This window comes from Drosophila ananassae (genome assembly GCF_017639315.1).
Source record: "Drosophila ananassae strain 14024-0371.13 chromosome Y unlocalized genomic scaffold, ASM1763931v2 tig00000150, whole genome shotgun sequence".
In the NCBI taxonomy this organism is placed as follows: Eukaryota; Metazoa; Arthropoda; class Insecta; order Diptera; family Drosophilidae; genus Drosophila; species Drosophila ananassae.
Window position 1 is genome coordinate 222,148 of NW_025319085.1, and position 20,563 is coordinate 242,710.

Genomic DNA, 20,563 nt, shown 5'->3' on the forward strand with positions numbered 1-20,563 from the left:
GGGACCGAGTCTTCCAGGGAAGCTGGAAGAGTTGAGGGAAAGACCCCCCGTGGTTAAATCTGACATTCAAGCGGGAAAGTTTCCTTGGAGGAATTAGGAGTATAGGCTGAAGGACCCCCCGTGGGTAAGTCCGAAAGTCTCAAGTGCGGGATTTAAAACAAGAGCGCAAGGATCTGCGATCAGTAGCTTAAGGACCCCCTGTGGGTAAGTAGTAGAAATTAGGGGCTAGTGGGAAAAGGATCAAGGATCCGCGGCGGAACTGAAGCCCAAGGGTAAAACGAGTCGGGTTGGGTTATTCCCGGACACGACAGGTATCCTGGTGTCATAGCGATACCGACTTAAGACCGTTAAGACCAGGTGTGATCCTGTAAAGCGAGGGGAAGCCAGCGCGGGAACTTAAGCCCAACAGTGAAACCAAGCAGGGACACCCCGGGAAAGTCAATAGAATCCTGATCAGGCTGCCAGGCACCGAGAAGCGCCGACTACAATGGTCCCTACCACATCTTGTCACTTTGCTCCATTAACAATCTTAAATCGCTTATATTAAACGCCTAATCTGTGCAACACTCTTCCTCGTGATATCTTTCTCTTACTCCTCGCTTAAACTATCTCGGCAGCGTCCCTAGGTCGGTTGGACGGGAGGTGGGCTGTACGTATGCAGAGGGAACCGCGCAAAAAAAAAGATCCCCCAAACTCTGTGAGCTAGCCGCGGCATTTGTTGCGAGCAAATATTAGCAAAAACAGTTCGTTACAGAAATTTGATATGCTTATATCGACTCAGTTAGCAATCCTGATCAAAAATATATATACACACTTTTTACCTCCCAAAATGATAATACCCTCTTGCAAGGGTATTAAATAATATAGGGTCTGTTAAAAATAACTCTCAGAGACCGAATCATTTGTGTAATAACACACTAAAAGTTTTCAAAAGACCGAAATAATAAAAACTCAATTTAAAAAGTCTTTTGTGTTTTGACTCAAAAACAAACAATTTTTCCTCAACTCAAGTTACAAATATGTATATTCCAAAACAAATAAAATAGGGGATACCCGAGATGTAATGTTTCCACATGGAAAATGAAAGGGTCTGTGTTCGAATCCAACTAAAATATATTTCTCTTTATTTTACTAATTGGTTTTTTTATTGGGTCTATTTTATAAATATACTAGCTGACCCGGACACGCGTTGATGTGGCTTTTTCACACAGATGGTATTTATAAAAAAATATGGTGATCTCAGATTTATTATTTTCATTTAAATTTATAACAAATACAGTATATTACATTTAATTTAACACCATTCGGTGCACAATGTTTTTGGTTAACCTGTCTTTACCTAACAAAAATAGATTCGACGGTTTCCCAACACGTGAACCCGCAACATATAGTTGCCCATGAGAAAAACATGGATTTCTCAAATCTAAACCACAAATGGACATTGTTTGACCTTGAGATTTATTTATAGACATGGCGAAAGCTAAACGAATTGGAAACTGTAGCCTTTTGAAGGGTATGGTAGAATCGGATGGTATCATCGGAATACGTGGCAGCAGGACCACTTTTCCGTTAAACATCCCAACCAAAATGGTTGCTTCAACAATGTTTCCGGTGATCTTTTTGATGACCAAACGCGTATCCTTACATAATTGAGGTGGATTTAAATTACGGAGGAGAATAATAGGCGAACCAATCTTTAATCGAAGATTGTATGGTGGCATTCCAGGGATATCTAATGAATTTAAAAATTAAATATACCGAATGATGCACGTGTTAATGAGCGGCTGATCCGTTGCCTTCGTAGATCTAGTACTCGTACTGTATCTATGTTTCGTTCTCGTGCCGCTCTTATTCTCGTAATATTCTGTTGCAGACGTTCGTCACGGTGTTCTTGAGATTCTTGTGCACGACTTTCTGCAGTCCTGATTCTTTGAGCTGCATTCATTGTTTCGATTTGTTGTGGTAATTGCTAAGCTCTTTCAACACGTTTGCGTCGTGAATCTCTGCTGCTCGCGTTGTTGAGGTTCGATTTTTTCGGTGCCATATTCAGTGTATTATCTTCAATTTAATTGACACTTCAGTCTAAGTAACATATGACACGCCATCTGATAGAATCATTTGGAGTTAACAAATAATTGTGACTGTCAAATAATAACAGACAAATAATTAGCAATTGATTAAAATTGCGACTACAATTTGAGATTTAAACTATCCTCTCTCAAGTTGGATCGAACTGCACATGGTGTGCGAATTCTATTATAATCGGTTAAGTGGTTTAGGAGTCCATTAAGGACAAACATTGTGACACGAGATTTATATATATTAGATTTCGGAGTTTTCGATATTCATATGTATGACAAATTGATTAAATAAAAAAGGAAGTTAGTTTTACTGATATTTTTGTATGAAGTTCTCCCGCAACCCACCAGGTTGAATTTATGAAAAAACAAGAAAGGAAAGCTAACTTATATACTTACATACTTACATACTTATATGCTAGGTGGCGCCACGCATCTTATATTATTAGATATATAACGGATCGTATATAGTCGGACGATCCTTATGAAATTTAGCATATCGAATTATTTTGCCCAAAGAGGCATCCATTGAAAATCCCATCCTTCTAACTTGAAGAACAACCAAGTTATGGCATTTCCGATTAATCAGTTATATGGCAGCTATAGGATATAGTCGGTCGATCCTTATGAAATTCAGCAATTCAGATTAGTTTTTCAAAAGTGGAATCTGCACCAATTCCCATCGTTCTAACTTAAAAAACAACAAAGTTATGGCATTTCCGATCAATCATTTATATGGCAGCTATAGGATAAAGTCGATCGATCCCGGCCGTTCCGACTTATATACTACCTGCAAGGAAAAAAAGGATGTGTGCAAAGTTTCAACTCGATAGCTCTAAAACTGAGAGACTAGTTTGCGTAGAAACCGACAGACAGACGGACAGACAGACAGACGGACAGACGGACATGCTTATATCGACTCAGGAGGTGATCCTGATCAAGAATATATATACTTTATAGGGTCGGAGATGTCTCCTACTCTGCGTTGCACACTTTTGACCAAAATTATAATACCCTCTGCAAGGGTATAAAAACCAAAAACTATTTCATCAATCGTTGAGCTTGACCCATAATAAGGAGTTTATTGTTTCTGAGCCTAATGAACTCCATCTTTCTGTCAGTGCAAAATGAAGTGCATCCTCCAGCTCCTCGTCATCGGTCTCCTTAAATAAATCGGCATGTTTCATTATTAAGTGTGTTTTTAAAATTGGTTGCTTGGAACACAGCTAAAATTTTAAATTTTCGCATCAAATTTAAAAAACTGCTGCACTTTCTAATTTGGCTCCCGACCCAATCTTAATAAAAATACTAGTGTAGCCTTTTGATAGCGACGGATTAAAAACAATTACAATTCCGGTTTATAATTTATTGAGAGCTAATTCCGCGCAATAACACAAAACACCGTCAATAACAACTCCAAAATATACAAGAGCAAGAGCTTTGGCGCAGAAGCTCTTCCAAAGCTCCCAAAAGCGCATGCGCTACAAATGACAAAAGAGTGCATGCGAAACTGGGAGACAAAAGAGAAGATTAAATGCCGCTGCAACTAAACAAATAATCAATTTTCTTATCGGCTTATTTGGTAGCTGCTTAGCCCAACAACCAGTTAAAAGCAAAAAAAAGGTTTGAAAAAACACAAAAGGCAAGACGAACTATATATAATATATTGATAAAATATCAAAGACATATATCCAAATTTTTCAAACTCTCAGTCAAAGGGTCAGTAAATAACCTGATAAAATTAAACAAACAATATCGGTTTTTCTCTGTGTGAGACCTTTTAACTCAAAAACCGAATCCAAAGGTTTTTTCCTGACAGTTTGTTCAAAGGGTCCATAAATGAGATTTATTTTTTAACAAGAAGAAACAGTTAACTGTTATTTGCAAGCTTTGGTAAGAACTAACTATTTATTCTTCTTTAAGAACGTTACGTTTTTAATGGGGAATGGGTCCGACCTGATGAAGAAGAGTATTGTGCCAACAATTGCACGTGAAATAATTGTGTGTCCTCTTGCAATCTTTGAGCAGATGAGTTCTCGCGAAGCAATTTCAACACAGCCGTTGCCGATTGATAAATTGGTTCGCTCTCTCACTGATTTCTGGAGTAACTGAAGATACATGAAAGATTGGATAATTCTCTGTTGAACAGAGGTTGCATGCCTGTGCCTCACCGTGACTCTGTTCTAAAAATATTTGATTCTCCTTGGAACCTCACCTAGTGACGCCCTTGAAGGAAATCTTCTCCTGCACCTTCTGGTGCAGGATCTCCATATCCATGGAGATCACCTCTGGTCATCTTCGCAGCATTCTTTGCCTGCTTGCGGCAGCGGATCCACTAGCTTCAGCTCCAGACTCCATTGCGCAATTTGCGCGTTGCCCATTGTTATTCAAACCCAAGATGTGAGATTTTTATTGCACTTTAATGATCACAAATTAAAACGGGCGGCCGAATAAAAGATAAAAGGAGCAATTCAAATTTAAATTTAAATTTCGGGTTCAATTTAATTGTTACGCAGCTTTTTGATAGCAGCCTAAAGAAACAATCTTAAATTCCGGTTTTGATATCTATTAAGAGTTAATTCCGCGCAAAATAAAAAAAAGCGACCCGTCAATATCAACTCCAAAATACTGTAGTATGCATTGGTTATTATAACAAGCACCCATTGTAACCTGTTGGCACTTAGTGCCAAGACCTTCTTCCCTATATGCATACTTAGTAATTTGATCCAATCAATATGCATCAGCATGTCACAATATACAAGCATCAGACCCACTAACCTATTGGCACACCTATTAATAAATTAGCGATAAGCACAAAACAATACCCAACCTACTAACCCGGCACTAGTCGACGGCGCCGGAAGCAGAATCAGCATTATCAGCGGGAATAATGACCGACTGACCGAAGCAAGCAAAAACCAACCAGCTAAGCTACCACAAGTAGATCCCGAGTTACCTAACTACTTCGAGTGTAGCTCCCGGGAAACGGACCACGAGGAGATCCCGCGGCATACCAGTCTATTTCGAGGGTTGCTCCCGTGAAACGGACCATCAGTAGACCCCGCGTTACCTATCCTACTTCGAGTGTTGCTCCCGTGAAACGGACCGCCAGTAGGACCGGCCGATAAGGAATCAGCCGAACCACCATACCACCGGTACTTGAGGAAAACCCGCCCAGGACTTCAAGCACCCCTCATCAACTCCAGTCTGATCACATCAAGCGCCTGGTCAACCCGAGCAGTCCCTTGCAGAATCCAGGTAAATTTAGTCAGACTATTTACGTTCTTTGACTACGACTCCGGGACCTTCCGCTTCTCCCGCGAGTTCAAGTATGACGTAGTTGCCGCATAACGCTCTTCGGACGAACATTCGGTGACCCCGACGTGGTCCTTTTCAAGATGTCACAACCTGAACATAAAGCCGCAACTCATAAAAAAAACAAAAAAAAGGATACATCGCAACCATGATATCAGAATCAGACCCCGAAAGGACGGGAAGAGTCCACACACGTCCACAGACAATACATGAAGGAGCTATGAAATGAAATCGTCACGGGCTACCACGATCTCATCGACTTGGAACCAGCCATAAAAAATGATGGTCACACCGATGACAGATTTCAGGTTGTTAGTGCAGAATTCTTTTCGTTTCTAAGCGAAGAATCGCAATCAACTTCAGCATCAAGACAACAAACCGCGATCGCACCTCCGTTTGTAATACCACCAGTAGAAATTCCATAGTTTGACGGAGACTACCGGCATTGGCAACGATTCTACGAAATTTTTACTGAATGCATCCACAATCAAGACTTCAACGATGCAGTAAATTCCGTCATTTGGAGAAACATGTAACAGGTGAAGCACAAAACCTAATCGCAACGTCGATTGGCGGACAGACCAGTTACCAGGATGCATGGCAACGACTAAAGAATCGATACCAAAATGAACGGCTGTTGATTAAATCCGCGATCCAAGCACACCCCAGAACAAATGGATCAGCGGACCAGCTGCGCAGCTTACTCATGTAACCGTGTTTCGAACAGTCGCCACTCTCAACGCACTCAAAGTGTCAACAGACCTCTGGGAGCCAATCTTGATACACATTGTTGAGGAAAGATTGGATCCACACATGCTGTCATCCCTAGAACTAGCCATCACCGATCCAACCAATGGACAATCTCTGAAGGAGATGTTAGAAAACTTTGAGCGTCACGCAACCAGTCAAGTAATAATGCAGAAAAATACGTCGACCGCACTACTTCGATCCAGTTCATCACGAGTGGTGTGTTCAACCACAGCCCTGCTTACAGATAAGCCCACCGTTCTGTTACCAACCGGCCAAGTGGCAAAACATGGACCAACCGGACCCCCTCAGCAATGCCGCACACTCCTAGATTCTGGATCACAGATTAACATAATCACCAAAAGGATGGCTGACACACTTGGGCTACAATTGGAGCCATCAACCCTGAACATCGCTGCAATGGGAGGAACAACTAAAAGATCACGAAAAAAGGCTGTGGTGACCATATCATCATTAACCACTGACTTTGAAGATCATATCAACGTCGTTGTACTACCGGAAATAATGCCGACGGTAATACGACGGCTTGGACACCGGAAGCTAACGAGCCACGACAAAGTTTGATTGCATGCATCAGCAAGGAGAAAATAGTAAAATCCGGAATATTACATAGTTCCCCACTCATTGCGGATCAACAAGGAGAGCCGCAGACGGACCCCAAACCACAAGCCCAAGGTTGTCAACTCACAACTGAAGAGCACAGAGTGCAAGGGCCAGTAACCAAGGAAATTCAAGAAGTAGAAGTCACCTCCTATCTGGCATGGCTAACATGCATCTCCAAAAGGGAGCAAGAAGCAAGGTCAAGAGAGGACCAAGAGTCCTGTATGCACACTGACCAACCAGAAAGAAGGTCTAGTACTTCATGGGATGCCCAAGGAGAATGGTTACGAGGGCGCACAACAAGGCGAAGGAGACAACAGGTCGGATAAAATTATCGCTGGTATCTTATCAATGTTGGAGATCTCACCCACATGATTCAACATTTTTTTATTTTTATTAACATTAGATTTTTAGTAATTAGTTTTAAGATCCACAATATTTTTTAGTGCAAGGGTACACATCGGTTCACTGAGACGGTCCAACAACAACGCACAGCCGCATTGGAGTGAATCCCTCAATGGGGGGGGGGGGGGAGAATGTTGGCACCTAGGGCCAAGACCTACTACCCTATATGCACACTTAGTAATTTGATCCAATCAAGATGCATCAGCAGGTCACAATATACAAGCATCAGACCCACTAGCCTATTTGCACACCTAGTAATAAGTTAGCGATAAGCATAAACCAATATCCAACCTACTAACTCGGCAATTAACTCCAGCCTGATCACAGCAAGCGCCTGGTCAACCCGAGCAGTCCCTTGCAGAACCCAGGTAAACTTAGTCAGACTATTTACGTTTTTTGACTACGACTCCGGGACCGACCGCTACTCCCGCGAATTCAAGTTTGACGTAGTTGCCGCATAACGCTCTACGGACGAACATTTGGTGACCCCGACGTGATCCTTTTCTAGAGTATCACAACCTGAACATAAGCCGCAACGCAATATCACTCTTCAAAAAAAAAAATACATCATAAACTTCATACACAAAAAAAATAAATAAAAAAAGGGGATACATCGCAACCATGGAATCAGAATCAGACCCCGTAATTCAAATGCTCATTGATGAGCAAATTGAACGAAACATAGCCATCCAACGACTAATACGAAACTTCACTAAGAACTCCGCAGAACGTAAACTCAAGAAAGGATACTTCGAGGAGAGACCGACAGCTCACTCACTCATGGACCCAGTTTAAAAAAAATTATGCCAAGCTCCATGAGATAACACTAAGTCCTGAGAATGAGTATTTCACAAAGGCCAAAGCGCTAGAAGAACTTGTGAAAAAATATGAAGCAATATTTTCGGATGGAATCCCATTAGTGTCAGGCCCGTCACAAAGGGCAAGGGCCAGTGAGTTAAAGACACCTCCAATTCTAAAGGATGTAGGAAGGAGACACATCACCCGGCATGGGTAACAGGCATCATTAAAAGGGAGCAAGAAGCAAGGCCAAGAAAGGACCAAGAGTCCTGTATGCGCACTGACCCACCAGAACAAACGCCTAATACTATATGGGATGCCCAAGAAGAATGGTTTCGAGGGCGGGCAACAAGGCGAAGGAGACAACGGGCCGGATATCTTAAAAATTTTCAAATTTTTTGTTTGGTACATTAATTAGTTTTAAGAGCCACAATATTTTCTAGAGCAAGGGTACACAACGGTTCCCTCAGACGGTCCAACAACAACGCACAGCGGCATTGTATTGAGTCCCTCAATGGGGGGGGGAGAATGTTGGCACCTAGTGCCAAGACCTACTACCCTATATGCACACTTAGTAATTTGATCCAATCAATATGCATCAGAATGTCACAATATACAAGCATAAGACCCACTAACCTATTGGCACACCTAGTAATAAATACGCCATAAGCATAAAACAATATCCAACCGACTGACCCGGCACTAGTCGACGGCGCCGGAAGCAGAATCAGCATTATCAGCGGGAAGAATGACCGACTGACCGAAGCAAGCAATAACCCGCCAGCTAAGCCACCACAAGTAGACCCCGCGTTACCTAACTACTTCGAGTGTTGCTCCCGTGAAACGGACCACGAGGAGATCCCGCGGCATACCGGTCCATTTCGAGGGTTGCTCCCGTGAAACGGACCATCAGTAGACCCCGCGTTACCTAACTACTTCGAGTGTTGCTCCCGTGAAACGGACCACGAGGAGATCCCGCGGCATACCGGTCCATTTCGAGGGTTGCTCCCGTGAAACGGACCATCAGTAGACCCCGCGTTACCTAACCTACTTCGAGTGTTGCTCCCGTGAAACGGACCGCCAGTAGGAACGGCCGATATGGAATCAGCCAACCACCTTATCACCGGTACTTGAGGAAAACCAGCCCAGGACTTCAAGCACCCCACATCAACTCCAGCCTGATCACAGCAAGCGCCTGGTCAACCCAAACAGTCCCTTGCAGAATCCAGGTAAATTTAGTCAGACTATTTACGTTCTTTGACTACGTCAAAGCCATCCAATGGCTAATAAGAAACTTCACTAAGGATTTCGAAGAGCGAAAGCTTATGGAAGGATACTTCGAGGTGAGACTGAGCACTAAGTAGTAATATTGTTCTGTAGAACACTGTAGTGTTGTAACATAATCATAGTGCCCCGGCCAACCAGCCAGTGGATATATAAACGCATATATATGCCCACTTATGAGAAGCGCAATGCTAAGCATGACCTTACAGCGCACACAAGTGAGCCATGCATACCACACCCTTGCGCTCCCGCTGCTACCAGCCTTATATACGAGCATAGATATATAATAGAAATAGCTGTTTGGACTTCGGCTAAAAATGCAATTCCAAAGACATTATTGTATTTAGATTAAAACCAACTAAATATCGAGTAACTTAATTTAGTATATAGCGACCGCGACCATTATTTGTAGGCGCAAAATGCAGGTGCAAAATAAATTTCTATTCATGCATTGTGGACGGAAGTCCAATTCTACATATAGGCGAAGAATTAAAAATTGTATGTAGGCAACCAATCTAAATGAATTATATACCAATCGAAAGGTATTGTTTCACTTAGATAATTTTTGTCCAAACATATTCCAAAAGTTATTTGGTTTGGGAGAAATCAGGGTGAAAGTAAACAAATTTTTAATCACTAAAGTGAGCCTGGTGGACACATTTTAGTCCCAAGATATAATATTTTTATTTGCATTCTAATGCTAAATACGCGTCGATTGGTACCTCAACCGACCCGACATTTTTTTAGAAGTTAGTCAAAAAATTCTTCTTCAAAATGAAGCCAGTGTGTGTCTGTTTCTCTGGTTTTCTGTTTGCATTATTTTTATCGCAGATGTTTGTTACTATCATATGAGCAACTATTGTTCTGCAACTTTTTAAAATACTTTAAGCTTACGTCAAAAAATTAAATACAAGTTGTTAATGAAAAAATTCATAACTTTATAATTAAGAAAGATATTAAAGCGTGCCTTACATCATTGAAAGGTTTTCTAAATATCTATTTCACTTTCTTTGAGACCAAACGTGTTTAAAGAAAAAAAAATGTGCTTATTTGATCTTATTTATATTGCACGGGATATTGAAAGCTTTTGAGATGACGCAACTTTTGATATTTTGCTTATATCTGGAAAATTCGTTAACTCAAGATATAGTCCTATAAGCTTGCTGTTACTCACACATGTGTGTGTATTTGACAGTGGCGGAGCTAGCCTCGTTGGCGCTCCGGGCCAAAGACGCTTACAAGCGCCTTCTCTACCCCCCGGCTCGAAGTTGCCAAGGCTCGAATGTGCCGTTTAGTGCGCGCGTCTATTTTCGAAACGGCTCCCTTGCGGTTCGATTGCGCATTATTCTCTGGATTTTTTTAAAAATTTCCAATTGTATTTCGATGCCTATTAATTCTTTTGGCAAATTCGCCAACTTTAACTCCACACTTAGCCATTTTTTCAATTTGAGTCTTCTCCTTTCCACTTAATTCGCGATTAAAACTCGGCGTTTCTTTCTAACTTAAAAACATTCCACAGCATAAACATATGACAGTTATAGTATATAGCCGACCGATCCTTATGAATTTTGCCCATAAGTTGTTTTGACCATATATAACATGTGTGGAAAGTCCCAACCCTCCAACTTAAAAAACACCAATGTTATGGCATTTCCGATGGATCAGTTATGTTGGAGCTATAGGGTATAGTCGGCCCATCCTTATCAAAATTTGTCATGGCATGTAATATCTAAAATAAAAAACGTTTTTTCCAGTTTTTCAAGTTAAACCAATTGTTGAATATAACACTTTTATTAGGTGTGCGATATAAAATAAAAAATATTAGAAAAGTATTGGCGGAGTTAGTTTGCCTATTTTTATTTAATCCATGATTTGGACCAAAAACTGTATTGGCTGTAATTTAAGTAAAGCGGGGGCATGTGCATGTAAAGCTTTTTAATCGCAAAATTGTGCATTTGTGAGTCTTCTCATTAAGACATGAGATACTGAAACATAAAGCAGAATTACCTCAAAATTTTCCATCAACCAACAAAGTTTGAAGTTAGCCGAGTGGAGAGGGTTGTGGTTTCTAATTTTTTATTTGGATTTTATTTTTAAATAAATAAATTAAAAGCGAGTCTTCTCATTAAGACATGAGACACTGAAACACTAAGCAGAATTACATCAAAATTTGCCATCAAGCATCAAAGTTCGAGGTTAGCAGAGTGGATAGCGTTGTGGTTCCCAACACGGAGGGCCTGAGTTCGAGTCCTAATTGAGCTAATGTTTATATTTAGCTCAATATAAACATTTCTCCCAACATATTCCAAAAGTTATTTGGTTTGGGAGAAACTAGGGTGAAAGTAAAAAAAATTACAAATATTTTTATATATTCGCATTACTCGTCGATTGGTACCTCAACCGACCCGATCCGACATTTCTTTCAGAAGTTATTCAAAAAAGCGATTTTTTCATCTTCTTCAAAATGAAGCCAGTGTGTCTGTTTGTCTGGTTTTCGTTTGCACTATTTTTTTCTTGGCAATCTTGAACAAATTTGGAGATGTTTGTTACTATCATATGAGCAACTATTGTTTTACAACTTTTTAAAATACCTTAAGCTTACGTCAAAAACTTAAAAAAACGTTGTCAATGAAAAAATTCAGAACTTTATAATTAAGAAAGACCAAACGGCTTTATGTACACAAAAAAAAAATACAATGAAAATAAATTTTTTTTAAGGAATAAAATTATTTTTTTAAATTTGCTCATTTGATCTTATTTATATTGCACGTGATGTTGATAGCTTTTGAGATGACGCAACTTTTGATATTTTGCTTATGTATATCTGGCAAAATTCGTTAACTCAAGATACAGTCCTATAAGCTTTCTGTTACTCACACATGTGTGTGTATTTAATTGGCAACTTTGCTTTTTGGAGTCTGCATATATTTGGGCAATACCCTAAAAAATATGGAGTATATCTTTTCAGCTTTTAGTTTATTTATTTCAAAATAAAATCCAAATAAAACAAGAACGGAAAGCTAACTTCGGGCGGAGCCGAAGTTTATATACCCTTGCTGTTGAGTCGCAGTCCGCTAGGTGGCGCCACGCATTTTATATTATTAGATACATAGCGGATCGTATATAGTTGGCCGATCCTTATGAAATTTGGCATATCGAATTATTTTGCAAAAAAAAGGAATCCATTGATACTTTCATCCTTCTAACTTGAAAAACAACGAAGTTATAGCGAGTTCCGATCAATCAGTTATATGGCAGCTACAGGATATAGTCGGCCGATCCTTATGAAATTCGACAAATCAGATTGTTTTTCCCAAAATAGAATCTGTACAAAATCCCATCTTTCTAACTTCTAATCTTTCTAAAAAACACCAAAGTTATGGCATTTCCGATCAATCAGTTATATGGCAGTTATAGGATATAGTCGACCGATCCCGGCCGTTCCGACTTATATACTGCCTGCTAACAAAAGAAGGATGTGTGCAAAGTTTTAACTCGATAGCTCTAAAACTGAGAGACTAGTTTGCGTAGAAACAGACAGACGGACAGACGAACATGCTTATATCGACTAAATTTTTAAAAGCTACGAAAAATAAGACACAAGCGTTCAACTCAACGTTATAATTCGCTATATTTTAACCAAAAGAACTTAAGCCTATCTTATCTATTGCGGCGAAGCGGGGTGAACTCGCAAGAGGGCGCAACTGAGCTTTTATTTCGCTCCCGCTCCGCCCTATGCTAATTTAGACTAGACTTCAATTTTTTTCTCGACTTCTTAATTATGCTACTAATCTAATCTAATCATTCTACACCGGCCCCGTTGAAGGCCTCCATCCGGCTTCAACTAACTGGCAGCCTAGCCAGTTTATGGATCGCCCTCTTGAAGATCGTTCCAGCGCTAGTCCTCACCACGGCGACCCTGAGCCTTCCGTCCGTGCCGGCGTGTGTTTCGATGACCTGGCGGTAATCCACTGTTGGGGCGGCTGGTGGTCTTCTGCGACCAGTACCAGATGCCTTTCCTGATGTCTTCCTGCTCCCGATGCCACTTCGACCGGACGTTTTCGAAAACGTTTCGACCGGTCCGGGGTCCGCAGTGCTGGTGGGGAGATGAGCGGCTCGCCCGTCAACAAATGCCCGGGATTCAACGCCTCATCGTCGCTTGGGTCCTGACTGAGGGTGAACAGGGGCCGCGAATTCATCAGGGCTTCGATTCCCACGAGGGCGGTCTGCAGCTCCTCTGCGGTCAATCTCGCGCTGCCCACGACTCGTAGGAGTAGGTGCTTTGCTGATTTGACACCTGCCTCCCATAGTCCGCCCATGTGCGGAGCCCGCGGTGGTATGAACGCAAATACGCGTTCAAAAAAAAACACTATCAAAAGGAACTACTAATTTTTTAATTTTCTTTATAAAGCGGAACATGTAAACGAACACTCTTAGCAGTTTTAAGTGAGAGGAAAATCCTTCTAACACTTCCAATAAATATGAAGTGGAGACCATTGCGGTTAATCTGACGGGATTTCTTTTTTACTTCCATCTGCAACACCTCTGGTGACGGATCAAACCGGGGATTCATTGGCCACTTATCTTCCGGCTCCGTTAAAAACGATGGACCTGTAAACAAGATCGATTCCACCACGATATCTGCCGGGTTCTGTTTAGTTGGTACATGCCGCCACGTGCTATCCTCTGACCACTTTTGAATCTCATTAACTCTATTTGATACGAACGTTAACAACGACGATGGATGGGAACGTATCCAATGAAGACAAACTTCAGAATCTGACCAATATATACTGCGTTCGATCGGTACTTTTATAAGAGGCTTGATTTTACGACAAAGGTCTGCGAGAAGGTGAGCGGCACTTAGCTCAAGACGGGGGAGCGCTACTTTGGACTTTGCAGTCAACAACGAGTCTTTAAAACCAACTGCAGATTCGCAATGAATATAGACGCAGGCTCCATAGGCCCTCATCGATGTGTCAGAAAAGGCATGAATTTGAATTGGTGACTTCGGCTCACTCATGACAAATCTCGGTATTGAGAAATCTTCTAACTGTGACAAGGCGGGCTGAATTCGAAACGCTGATTCCAGCTGACGCTGATTCCAAATGCAGTGGAATCGAATCAACCCAATCTAGCTTATTGGGCCAAAGCTCCTGCAACAGGGTGTTTCCTTTAATAAGGATGGGGCTCAATAAGCCAAGGGGGTCGAATAGCTTCGATGTCACCGAAAGAATGTTCCGCTTAGTCGTCCTTTGACCCATGACTGACTTATCAATTTCAAATTTAAACATGTCATCCTCTGGAACCCAAGCGACTCCGAAAGTGTTATTGGCTTAACGGTACTCTCGGATGCAGTAACTTCAGGCGAGTTTGAAAAACACTTACTCAATTCAAACCCAGCGTTTTGAAGAACCTGAGTTACTTCAGACTTAATTGTCTTTAGCTCCTCCACGCAACCAGCGCCTGCGTCGACGTAAAAGTCAGACCCAATAACTTTAGCAGCTCGAGCGAATGTATTTTTCGCGGATTCATTCAACCTCTTTAAACACCTTATGGCCAGGACTCCGATGGTTCTTTTCTCCACACTATCAACCGGTATCGCTTATCTGCTTCATTCACCATTACTTGGCGATAAATCATTTTGATGTCGGCTATCAGAGCGAATTTGTTTAGTCGAAACCGAAGAAGAGTTGAGTACAGCTCTTTCTGAATTGTTTGACCCACCATCAACAAATCATTCAAACATTTTTGGGTGGATGTCTTGCAGGACGCATCAAAAACGACTCGTAGTTTGGTCGTTGTACTTTGAGGCCGTAAGACACAGTGGTGGAGTATTACGTTGTGTGGAGTAGCAAGAACCTCATTGCTTACATTTTCTTTAAGTTCGGATCTCGAGATAATCTCTCAAGGGACAAAAAACGGCGTTTGGCTATCTCGAATGAGTTGCACAAAACGTTTGGATCCGACTTAAATGGAAGTCTGACTTCCTGAAACGACCTGAAGGCAGTATTCTTGTAGTCTTTTGATAATGTTCCTCACACAACTCCTGTTCTGGCGACAAAATCTTTTTAGAAGATGGAACTTCCTCCAATGACCGGAATTTTTTCAAATTTTGATCTATCATTTCAAATATTTGGCAATTCAGACTAGAGACCGGTTGTTGAGGAGTGGAGGAATTTGCCATGTATTTTCTCGATACTATCCATCCAAGAAGCGTTTTTTGCAGTATGGGTTACAGTGTTGTTTGATTTAAACCATGTAGTTTTATTTAATTTATAATCTTTTTTGTGTTTTCTTAGTGTTTTGTTAATGTAGACTTTATTCTTTAAAAGTCAAATCCAGAGTGATTTGATATTTATCTATTGATTATATATATTTAGTGTAGAGTTTAAAGATTTTCTTAATGTTTTGATTAAATTTTAGTAATATATGATTAATTTATATTTTATGATCAAAATCTAGATTTTTAGAAAAATGTAAACAAAAGGAAAAAAAAAATATGTTTCAATTTTGTTTGCATTATTGTCATATGTAAAATTTCTCTGACAAAATAGTTATCTTATTTATTTTGCTTATTATTGTATATTATATATATAATTTTTTTTTTGATTGATTGGTGGTTACCATAGTATAGCCATGAATACCATGAATAGAATTTCTTTAATCTATCTTTATGCACTGTTTGATTTTTATTCTTTACGTTTGAGATTGTTATGTTATCTCGTTCTCCTATACTTTCTACCTTATAGGGTTTTGTATACTTATAGTCTAATTTATGCCCTACTTCGTTTTTTAATATAACTTTATCTCCTATTTCTAATTTTAAATCATTTGATCTTTTATCATAGGTTTCTTTTTGTTTTTGCTTATTTCGTTCAATCATCATTCTCGCTCTTTTATAAGCGTTTTCGAGTCTGAATTTTGATTCTTTTGCAAAGTTTTCTACGTCATACAGTGGTGTAATGTATTCACTGCTATTGAATTTAATGTTTAAGGTTGGGGGTTTACCAAACACTAGTTCATATGGACAGTATCCATGTACAACAGAGGGTGTTGTATTGAAACAATATGTAAAGTATATAAGCCAAACATCCCAGTCTGTTTTATCTGACAAAACGTATGATCTAACGTATTCGTTAAATGTTCTATGGCTTCTTTCTATTGTCCCCAATGTTTGGTGATGATGTGCAGTTGATGTTATATTATTAATTTTGAGATATTTGCATAAATCATTAATAACACAGGCCAACAGCAAAAAATCTCCACGCATAATTTTACCTGCTCCATAACCCTTAGGCTCCCCTGAACCAAAGTCCAGAACAAACATAGGTTCTATCACCCACCGTTTCCGCGGTACACCTAAGAGAAGAAATTGATCAAATTTTACCATATATTGAATTATGTAGGCCGTGTAATGGCGATGACCATCATTGTATCCAGTACATATCATTTTTGAAATGTATGTGTACCAACTAAAATTAAAAAATGGTATCTAGCAGTTACCATATCTTTGGAATACTCATCCAAAGTTGAAATCTCAGATTTTCTACGTTAATTTTTGGTCTTCTATGATTTTTCCCCAAACATTTTTCTATGGAAGATTTTTATTTTCATATTGAAATCAGTAGATCATACCATGTTTTAATTTTGGATTTAAGGAAAAACTCGAAATAGTTTTATTGAATTTATTATAGGTGGTTAAACAATATTTTCTTCAATTAAATTGGAGTTTTTAATCTCATACTAGCAGTACCCTGCCAATATAAAATAAGTCAAACAAAAAAGAATAATTTTCAAATTAATTAAATTCTGTAATACTTGTGGGTATACAATATTCTTTGTTTCTCCTCCTTAATCATTCATTATTATTTCTGTATTTTAGTACATAGGTTGCTCTTCACTTAAGCACCTTGTGATAAACGACATTTTTTGTTTTATTATCAGGCGCAAAAACAAACAACGCAGATGGTCTTCCGACCCGTGAACATGCCACGTATAATTGACCATGGGAAAAACATGAATGTTCTAGGTTTAAACCACAAACTTTTAAGGATTGGCCTTGTGATTTGTTGATTGTCATGGCAAATGCAAGACGTATCGGAAATTGAAGTCTTTTAAATTCAAACGGCATATCGGTTGGGATCATCGGGATCCTCGGAATGAGAACTTCCTCACCTTTGAATTTTCCTATCATTATCGTAGCGTAAATTACATTGTTCATCAATTTACTAACCACCAAACGCGTACCGTTGCACAGTTTTGGTTGGTTTATGTTTCGAAGCATGATTACTACGGAGCCAACCTTTAGGCGTAAATTGTGCGGTGGTAAGCCAGGCACGTCCAAAGAGTTTAAAAATTCAATTGGATAGTTGGTGGCTTCATCTTCATTTGTGACGCAGTCAATAGATTTGAATGAATGCATTGTTCCAATGATCTTATTTTGAATTATGTAGTTCAGGTCATCTACATCTTTATTCTTAGCCGCTAAAATTGCTCGCTCACTCAACCATTCATTATTTTTGTAGTTAGAAATAATATTTGGAAATACATTGTTGATAAGTTCGTCTTTTGATGAGACAAAATTACAGAAATTATTTGGAAATGATATTAAACCGCTCGATTCATCGACAGGTACTTGACCATTACCGATAGTCAGCAATTGCTCCGAGAAATCTTCAGCAGATGTATCATTAAGCAATGTAACTCTCATGTTTGTTGTCAGCTGCAGTTTCTTCACATAGCGCCATAGATTTGACGATTTGAGGCAAGCGTTTATTTCGTCTGCAGCCGTAGATCTTGGAATTACTGGCAGTATTTGGCTTCATTAACTTCATTTAATTAAACATCACTTCACTTCAATCCACTTGTTAATTATTTATTTAATAGAAATAGTTTTAATATTGATTTCAGCGCAACACAATCTTTTTGGTTCGTTGTTAAATTTGAGAGCCTGACTATGAATTTGACTTCGTTTGTAACTGACATTTTGACATTTGACATTTTCTTCTTAGCTGTCTGCCTAAATAAAAAAGTATGGGACAGGGAGGAACGCTGTCGAACGGGACAAAAAGTATCCTATGTCCTTCTCCTGGCTCTAAGCTACCTCCCTACCAATTTTCACTCAAATCTGTTCTTCCGTTCTTGATTTATAAGTGGTGTAACATAAAACACGATGTTCTTTTATATATATTTAGATTTTCAAAAAGTCATGGCTATCTACAACTTCTGTAAAGCTTTACGAAACAAGCTGAACCTGCAATAGATACGTTTTGAACAAAGAAACAGTTTCAGATAGCCATGACTTTTAGAAAATATGAGATTAAAAACTCCAATTTACTAAAAGAAAATATTGTTTAACCACCTATAATAATTTCAATAAAACTATTTCGAGTTTTTCCTTAAATCCAAAATTAAAACATGGTATGATCTACTGATTTCAATAAGAAAATAAAAATCTTCCATAGAAAAATGTTTGGGGAAAAATCATAGAAGACCAAAAATTAATGTAGAAAATCTGAGATTTCAACTTTGGATGAGTATTCCAAAGATATGGTAACTGCTAGATACCATTTTTTAATTTTAGTTGGTACACATACATTTCAAAAATAATATGTACTAGAAACAATGATGGTCATCGGCATTACGCGGCCTACATAATTCAATATATGGTAAAATTTGATCAATTTCTTCTCTTAGGTGTACCGCGGAAACGGTGGGTGATAGAACCTATGTTTGTTCTGGACTTTGGTTCAGGGGAGCCTAAAGGTTATGGAGCAGGTAAAATTATGCGTGGAGGAAAAAAAAAGTTGGAAATTGTCGGCCTGTGTAATTGAATTCTTATATTCAGTTCCCATGTCCGTAATGAACGTCTTCATTGGACCGTACTTTAGAATAAAAGATTCGAATATGGCTTTCGCTACTGTTTTTGCACTTTTGTCTTGTATAGGGATTGTAACGAGATATTTTGTCAAATCGCATATTAGAGTGACTGCATATTCGTTACCTTCGTCTGATTTAGGTAGTGGACCGATCGTGTCCACTAATACTATATCAAACGCTTTTAATGGGGTTTCTGTTATCGTCAAAGGCGTTTTTGTATGGATTGTGGTTTTTGATTTTTGGCATTTCAGACATTTCTTTACGTGGTTTGCAACGTCACGTGTCATTTTTTTCCAATAGTAATGTCTTTTTACTTTTGCTAGCGTTTTTGTTATGCCTGTGTGTCCGCCTTGTAAAGGATCGTCATGTAATGTAAACAGAATAGCTTCCTTTTCTTTTTTATTTTCTATTATGGTCACCGGCTGGAGTAGCGCTACTCTTAAATTTAATAATATTTCGTTGCCCTTATCTTTAAATTTATCTATTGAAACGAGTTCAAAGATTTTTTTACTCGGTGCCATTTTAAGTTGTCTAATCTTATTTATACCGGCTATTTTTTCAAGCCTTTGGAAAAATTGATCTAAATCGAATATTCCATTGGTATATAGATCATCAACGTTTATTCTTGCATATATCTGTTTTCCCTTCTTGAGAGAGCACTTCGATATTGTTAGATGCAAGGTCACTACTTTTTTAACATCTTCGTTATGAATGACGTCAAATATCTTGGGCTTGGAAGCTGCCGGTTGCTTTTGCAAATCCGAACTAGATGTTGAAACTGCGCAGTTATTTTTCTGTTTACTTTGGGATCTAGTAGTGACTTTTAGTATTTGTCTATTCATTTCTTTTAGTTTATCGATGCTTATTCTTGATAAGGCATCTGCCACATAATTGTTTTTTCCCTTAAGGTATACTGCGGTAAATTGATATTCTTCCAAGTCTAACCTCATTCTTGTTAACTTGGAAGTTGGGTTTCTCATTGAAAATAGATATGTTAATGGTTTGTGGTCTGTTTTTATAGTGAAATATTTTCCATATATATATGGTCTAAAATAGTTAACTGCCCAATGTATAGCTGTCAATTCCTGTTCAGTTGTGGACTTATTACTTTCGCCTTTTGTAAATGTTCTTGAGGCGTATGCTACCGGAAGGTCTATCCCATCATATGATTGGGTTAGAACTGCACCGCATGCCTGTTTACTAGCATCTGTGGTTATACAAAATTCTTTATTAAAATCTGGGTATTTTAATAGTGTGGGTTGGACTAGTGCGTTTTTAAGATATTCAAAAGCTTCTTGACACTCAGTAGTCCAGTTGAATTTTATGTTTTTCTTGCACAAATGGGTAAGGTGTCTTGAAGAATACGAGAAATTTGGTATGAAACGTCTGTAGTAATTGCAAAAGGCTACGAATCTTCTAGATTTATCTGCATC